Genomic DNA, 7,965 nt, shown 5'->3' with positions numbered 1-7,965 from the left:
CTCGATGCGTATTTTTGCAATGTTAAAGATACAGTCGTTCCCGTTCTGTTCACTATCTCAGATCTGGCCAGGCATTTACATGGAACAAGACCAACCGTCCACTAGGACACATACCAACAATCGACACCCTGACTGCTGTCTGTGGAGAGCGGGATTTTATTCATGAAACAATTAAATGATAAAACAAAATCCCACTCTGCACTGAAAGCAACGAGGTTGTTCATTTTTGGTATTTGTCCAAGTGGATTATTCCATGTAAAAGCCTGACCAGATCTGAGATGCATCGATTGTGAGCTAAATCATTTACACAGGAAGGAGTGTACCTGTAATTGTACCCGGTTAAGGTGCATGCATACACTCAACCTCTTGACCACATCCTTGACCGACACAACGTTCTCCACCACTCTTTTGCCGACGACTCTCAACTTCACAACAGCTCTTCCCCCGACCAGTCTGAATCTCTTCTAATTCTTTCCTCTATCTCTGACACTATCACTGACGTGCAGAATTGGATGACAGAAAACAAACTTCAGCTCAATAGCAACAAAACTGAAGCTATTCTAATAGGCACCATCCAAACTCTCCAAAGCCACCTCCGACTCTCTTCAACTCTCTGACTCTTCTGCCCTTCTGTCTTCTGCTGTCAAAAATCTCGGAGTCACTCTAGACAACACCCTTTCCATGAAACAACACATCTCTTCTGTCTCTCGCACCTGCTACTTCCAACTCCGCCGCATCGCCACTATCCGCAAGTACCTCACCACAGATGCTACCGCCAAACAGGTCACTTCCACCATTCTCTCACGTCTTGACTATTGTAACTCTGTCTTGGCGGGTCTTCCTCTATCTCTCGTCTCCAACGCATTCAAAATAGCCCTGCCCGTCTTGTCTTACGAAAGAACAAGTCGCGGAAGGCGAAAATACAATATTTAGTCAAGTAGCTGTCGAACTCACAGAATGAAACTGAACGCAATGCAACGCAGCAAGACCGTATACTCGTGGTCCACCGCTCACTGCAGAGCGCGCGAGCGGGGTAGTGGTTACGCTATGCTGCATAGCACGCTTTTCTGTACCTCTCTTCGTTTTAACTTTCTGAGCGTGTTTTTAATCCAAACATATCATATCTATATATTTTTGGAATCAGGAACCGACAAGGAATAAGATGAAAGTGTTTTTAAATTGATTTCGAAAAAAAAAATTTGATAATAATTTGTATATATTTAATTTTCAGAGCTTGTTTTTAATCCGAATATAACATATTTATATGTTTTTGGAATCAGCAAATGATGGAGAAAAAGATAAACGTAAATTTGGATCGTTTTATAAATTTTTATTTTTTTTTACAATTTTCAGATTTTTAATGACCAAAGTCATTAATTAATTTTTAAGCCACCAAGCTGAAATGCAATACCGAACCCCGGGCTTCGTCGAAGATTACTTGACCAAAATTTCAACCAATTTGGTTGAAAAATGAGGGCGTGACAGTGCCGCCTCAACTTTCACGAAAAGCCGGATATGACGTCATCAAAGACATTTATCAAAAAAATGAAAAAAACGTTCGGGGATTTCATACCCAGGAACTCTCATGTCAAATTTCATAAAGATCGGTCCAGTAGTTTAGTCTGAATCGCTCTACACACACACACACACACACACACAGACACACAGACACACAGACACACACACGCACATACACCACGACCCTCGTTTCGATTCCCCCTCGATGTTAAAATATTTAGTCAAAACTTGACTAAATATAAAAAGAGAGACCATATCACCCCCTCCTAAATCAGCTCCACTGGTAGCCCGTATCACATACAAAATCAACACTCTCACCTACAAATGCCTCCATGGTCTCGCCCCTGCCTATCTCTCTGACTCTCTCTCTCTCTCTCTCTCTCTCTCTCTCTCTCTCTCTCTATGTCCCTTCACGAGCACTCAGATCATCTGCCGACTCCCTTAAGCTCAACATCCCCCACACCAAACTCAAAACAGCAGGTCAACGCTCATTTTCTTTCCAAGCACCTAGCCAATGGAACACACTACCTCTCCCCCTCCGTCAACAACAGTCCCTCGAATCATTCAAATCTGCACTCAAGACATTCCTTTTTTCCAAATAATCCATGCATTCTACACTGCCCACCCCCATCCCACCCTGAATAACTGTACATATTTAATGGTTGATGGTGTGTGTGTGTGTTAGTGACTTTAAGTCTCCGTGTGTGTGTGAATGAGTGTATGTGCGCCTTGAGTCGCCTGTTGGTGAGATATGTGCGCGTTACACATATTCGTATTATTATTATTTTTATTTTTTATTTTTTATTTTACGGCGTTCCGTAAAATGTGATGGTTAAATGTATAAGATACAGTTTTAACAGTTCAACACACAATGTTACAACACCAAACGCTCCAAACATTTAATTTTTTCTCATTGTTGTTTACAGATTCGACAGCGCGTGTGGTAAGTTTGGATATCACACCATGTAATAACTATTACACCTCTCAACACATCTGTCAGTTCCCTCGGGGTCACAACGTCACGGTCAAGCTGACCTTCATTCCCAGTAAGAAATCTTCTTCCTCTGATTTTGTATAAGGGTTATTCTCCAGAGCTGTGTAGCATTTTGTGACATGCATTTTCAGTCCTTTAAATGATTATAACTTTACTTTTTTCAGTAATACTCCAATTAGATAATGATACAGACATGCAACACAAAACATTGTATATATATACATTTTATTTTTGTCATCATAATTGTTAGTGTCCAAATCCATGACACAAACGTTGCTTTCCAGGATACGAAGTTGATATAATTTAAAACCCTAATAATTTACTGAACGTAGCCAAACAAAATGTGCAAGTATTTCTGATTCTTTATTCTGCAGACTAAGGATATACATGGAACCAGTTCTTATTATTGAAATCAATGTGTATAGCTAAAATGTCAGTTTAGAAAAGAAATGTGAACTTCGTAACATGGCTTCCACTGGTACACAGCTCCGGAGAATAACCCATAAACGCATAGTGCTGTGAGTTCAATAGAACCAAACTTGGAGTTCTCAGATCGCAATCAGAATTGGTGCCCGTATTCCGGAAGACCAAGAACAAAGTTTGACGGTAACACTGAACGCTAGTGTTCACTTTATGTGCAACTTGTGCCAGTAAAATTATGTACCATGTCACACTGTGTTCATTCCTGGTTTACAAAAACGTGTGTTCATAAGTGGAACACTTCAGATAAGAGAGATAATGTTGTTTGTTAATGATACAATTCAAACAAAACTGTATTTTATAGATACTATTTAACAACATAAGCTCCGGTTAGTATCTATAATTTGCATGCCCCCTTCAATTTGAATTTGTTTTAGGTCTTATGAATAAAACACACACACACACACACACATACACACATACATACACACACACACACACCATACCCACACTTACCCACACAGAATCACACACACACACACACACACACACACACACAAACACCATACACTCACCCATACACACACACAAAAACCACTCCCACACACACACAACACACACACACACACACACACACACACACACACACACACGCACACGCACACACACACAACTGCTACACACACAAAAATTTAAACTGACACAAACTCCCTCTCACAGCGACAGAAGTGACGGCGGCCAAGCCAACAGCCGACGCCTGATACAACGAATAATGTAAGAAAAACGAATAATGTAACATTGTTGCCTTCACCCCTCCCATAAGGTGACGGATGTCACAATTGTAACAATTGTTACAATATTCGGGGGTAGCCCTTTTTTCAACATAGAAAAAGATTAGAAAAAGTGTAAAATAGCTCATAATACAGTCTCGGGTTAGGATTAGCATCCACTCTCAAAAATCACATGTCACTCACATGGCATGCACGCTTTTTGCAGAATCAGTGACGCCACACGCACACATGCACAGACAGATAGACACACGCCGTTATACTCTGATTCTACCCCCCTCCCCGCGATTTGTAACTCATTATCTCCAAAGTGAAGGGATCTATTGAGAAAAAAAAATGTCATTACTTTTTTGTCCCATCGCTTGGAAATTCGGGTCGCTTCCTCCCAGTGGAAAGCTAGCAGTAACAGAGTCACGCTACCCCAAAGTCAAGGAATCTATTAGTCCCGTTTCGCCGTTATCCCATTTCACCCCCATCCCATTGTGTGACATTTCACAGGCCAAGTGTCATTTTACCACCATATGATGTACCATTAGCACCACATCCCGTTTCGCCGCAATCCCGTTTCGCCCCATCCCATTTTCGCGACATGATGCTGGTACCCATACAAATGGAAATGGAGAACACTCGTGCGACCGCTTTGAGAGCCCTTGTCCCCTGGCAGCGAATGTCCTGCACGGATGTAAATTTTAAGGGGCTTATTGTCCGTCAGATCTTAATTGCCCATTATTGGATATGAATTGGTTTATACGATTCGAGTTTTTACGCCCTCACGGCTTTTGATGTATGCGTGTTTAGGTGGTATCAGCCATCTGCACTTATGGTAGAATGACCAAGATCTTTAACGTGCCATTGTTGTGACACGGGGGTGGGAGATGGATACCGTCTCTGCGTCTGCACATAAAGTTGATCCGTGTCCGTCCCGGCCCGGATTCGAACCAGCGACCTTTCGATCACAAGTCCAGTGCTCTACCACCTGAGCTATCCGGGCCCCCTGCACGGATACACCTCTACTGTCTTTATCAACCCTATTATGTCACAGGTTGGTGGGGCTTTGTGATTAGTTTGGCAGGCGCACAGACGAAGTTCTTAGAAGCACACACACGCACACACGGACAAGAATGACCCACTCGAACACACAGACACACAGGCACACAAGGAGAACGACAGACAGACAGAAAAAAAACCCACCCACAAACACATAAGTTGATACAGACAGACGCAGAGACAGACACGCACACAGTCACACAAACAGACACACTTACAAACACACAGACAGACAGACACACAAGCACACATAAACATATATAAGCATATTTTTTTTGATTTCTTCCGTTCTGTCAATGGAATCATTAATATGCCCTAGGAATAAAGAACGAAGGAAGTTGTTTTTAAATGAAAATCGAACATTTTACAGAAGAGAAATGAGTCTCATAAAAAACTTATTCGGACAAAAAGCCGGTACCTTCTATGTTTTAGACTGCAGGGCCTTAATTCGTTCCTCAATCAATACAGAAAGAAGGTATTCGTTTATTTAACGTTAGCGGCAGATTATACCTGCGCAGAGTCAGCGGCACAGACGACGCACTGCAGATTATCTCAGCCCGCTACACGTTGCGTGAAAAAAACCCAACAACCAGGCCAAGTGCTCGTCATTATCCCTATCCCCTCCCATAGGGTGACGGATTTCACAACTTTCTACTGATGAACAATGTTGCCTTCACCCCTCCCATAGGGTGACGGATGTCACAACTTCCTGTGTACACAAACTGATGACGTATTTCACAACAAAATGGCGCTGCCCATGGTCAACCTCGAAACTAAACGTATGAATGGGGGCCTCCTGGCCCCCATAATAATATGCAGTGCGTCGTCTGTGCCGCTGACTCTGCGCAGGCATATTCTGCCCATTAGCAATAAGGACGTGCACTGATGCACTGCTGCCAATGCCGGTAAAATAACACTTCGTAAAAATCCGATAGAGTCAATATTCAGCGAGTGCTTAATTTCCTTTGTCTCTCATTTTTCAAGATGAATTTACAGCGTTAAAGTGCCACGCATTGTTATTAACCTGCGCTCCTTATTTATGATCTCTCTCATTTCAGCTGAATATATTCAATGAAGGACCGCTGCGTGACCAGAATGACCAAGTACTGACCTGCATACAGTTTCCACTCGAAATAGTTTAACTTCATCTTCACGAGTATGAACATCGCTTGGTTATTTCAGTGCTTGTTATTGAAATTCTCTTGCGTGCCAGGAGATTGGTTCTGCAGAACTGTCACTTACCGTGGCTCTTCAGTGTTGCACGTGTCGCAAACATTTAGAGCGGTTTGGACCATTTGTTTCTCACATGCAACGCAACGAAATCATTTGTACTGCAAAAGTGCGCACAATTGTGACATGTATTTCTTAGTCGTTGTCATTCCTGTGATGAATGTACCATGGTGACCAGAATATTTTCTAATGAAGTTTGTTATTGCCACTCCAGTCACTTAATGATGGAAACAATTAAAAACAGCAGATATTTAATATTTTCTGTCTTTTCATCTTTCTGTGTATTTAGATTCATGTAATATCTTCTGATTAACTGAGTAACACGCGTATCGCGCTGACCGCACCCAATCAATGTTTTTGTAGATGTTCAAAAATGAACACGGCATTTATTAATGAAATCACGTTGTATGGTTAATTACCGTAAAACTACTTAGTAACAAGAGGCGAAGCCTTCACGGCTCTCGTAAGAAATCGACAAACAGTAACACAAACTCATTCACTCCGTCACACATACACACACACAGTAAGCATAGGTGACACGGTGCAAGAGTGGGAGACACTAGATCTAGATCTGTCTGTCTGTAGCCTACTTACGGGGACACGACTGCCAGATCGACATTGCGCTTTCGACAGCGCTTCCTCGCGCACACATTGGAAACACGCTGTGCAGATCAACCTGTAGGAAATCTCCTTTGGTATCTTCTTTATCTATTTTTCTGGGGCTACGAAACCGAACAATGTGAAATCGTCTTCCCCGAATCGGCGAACTGCAGCTGGGTGAGAACTGTATCTATACCACAATCCTTCACGTGATCTGACTTAACCTTGACCCCTGACCTGGTCTACATACCACACACGACACAAACCAGTCACCTGTTTTTACCCCCCCCCCCCCCCTAAAAAAAACACCACCACCCGTTTTCTTTGGATACACACTTTAACTACATACGTGCCGACGAAATGTTGATCATTGCTTCAATACTTTGATGCTGTTGCTTGGATAATAACCAGGTAAAATTAGTATTTCGGTGTTCAGTCAAATGTTAAAGTTTCTATCACACACATACTCACATACACACGCACAGACAGACAAAAGTTAGCATCGCATAGGCTACACTTACGTGAGCCAAAAATGAGGAAATCATTCGCGTTATGTGGTTTTAGCTTGTAGAACGATCAAAAAGCGAAATCTAGCTGTTCTTTTGCCACTCAAATATAAAAAAAATTAATATGCCCGCGGTGATTTCTTCACGGGCTTGGATAAGAATAGACGACACACAATAATAACATTTGAACTCTACTGGATTGCAAGAAAATGATGCGCGTCGATGACCTAAAGGTGTGTGTGTGTGTGTGTGTGTGTGTGTGTGTGTGTGTATGTGTGTGTATGTGTGTGTGTGTGTGTGTGCGTGTTTGTGTAAAATACATTTATGAACATTTTCTTTTTCGGAGGAAAAAAAAAATAACATAGATTCACGAAGGCGGGCGTACGCTCGGCTCTCGCACACAAACATGCTCTCACGCACGCACACACACCATCACAGACACATATACACTGGCAGGGAGGGAGACAGACAGACAGACAGACAAACAAACACAGAGCTTGTAACATTACATTTTTCAAAAAACAAACCTTTACACAAACTAATGATATATATATAAAACAAAATGGCGTTTTTCTTTTACACAAACACACACAACACAGACCGACACAGACAAAACAAAATCAAAACCAGCAACAAACAATGAAAACCAGCATCAAACATACACGAATGTAAAAACAAATGACAAAACAGACACTAAAACCTTTTCAGTCAAACCTCACACATCAAAACACACAGCACTTTGAACCCAAAGAAGGCAGCACTTTGAACCCAAAGAAGGCAGCACTTTGAACCCAAAGAAGGCAGCACTTTCAACCCAAACAAGGCAGCACTTTCAACCCAAAGAAGGCAGCACTTTCAACCC

The sequence above is a fragment of the Littorina saxatilis genome, linkage group LG17, assembly GCF_037325665.1.
Source record: "Littorina saxatilis isolate snail1 linkage group LG17, US_GU_Lsax_2.0, whole genome shotgun sequence".
NCBI lineage: Eukaryota > Metazoa > Mollusca > Gastropoda > Littorinimorpha > Littorinidae > Littorina > Littorina saxatilis.
The sequence above is the reverse complement of the archived record's forward strand: the minus strand, read 5'-3'. Positions refer to the sequence as shown.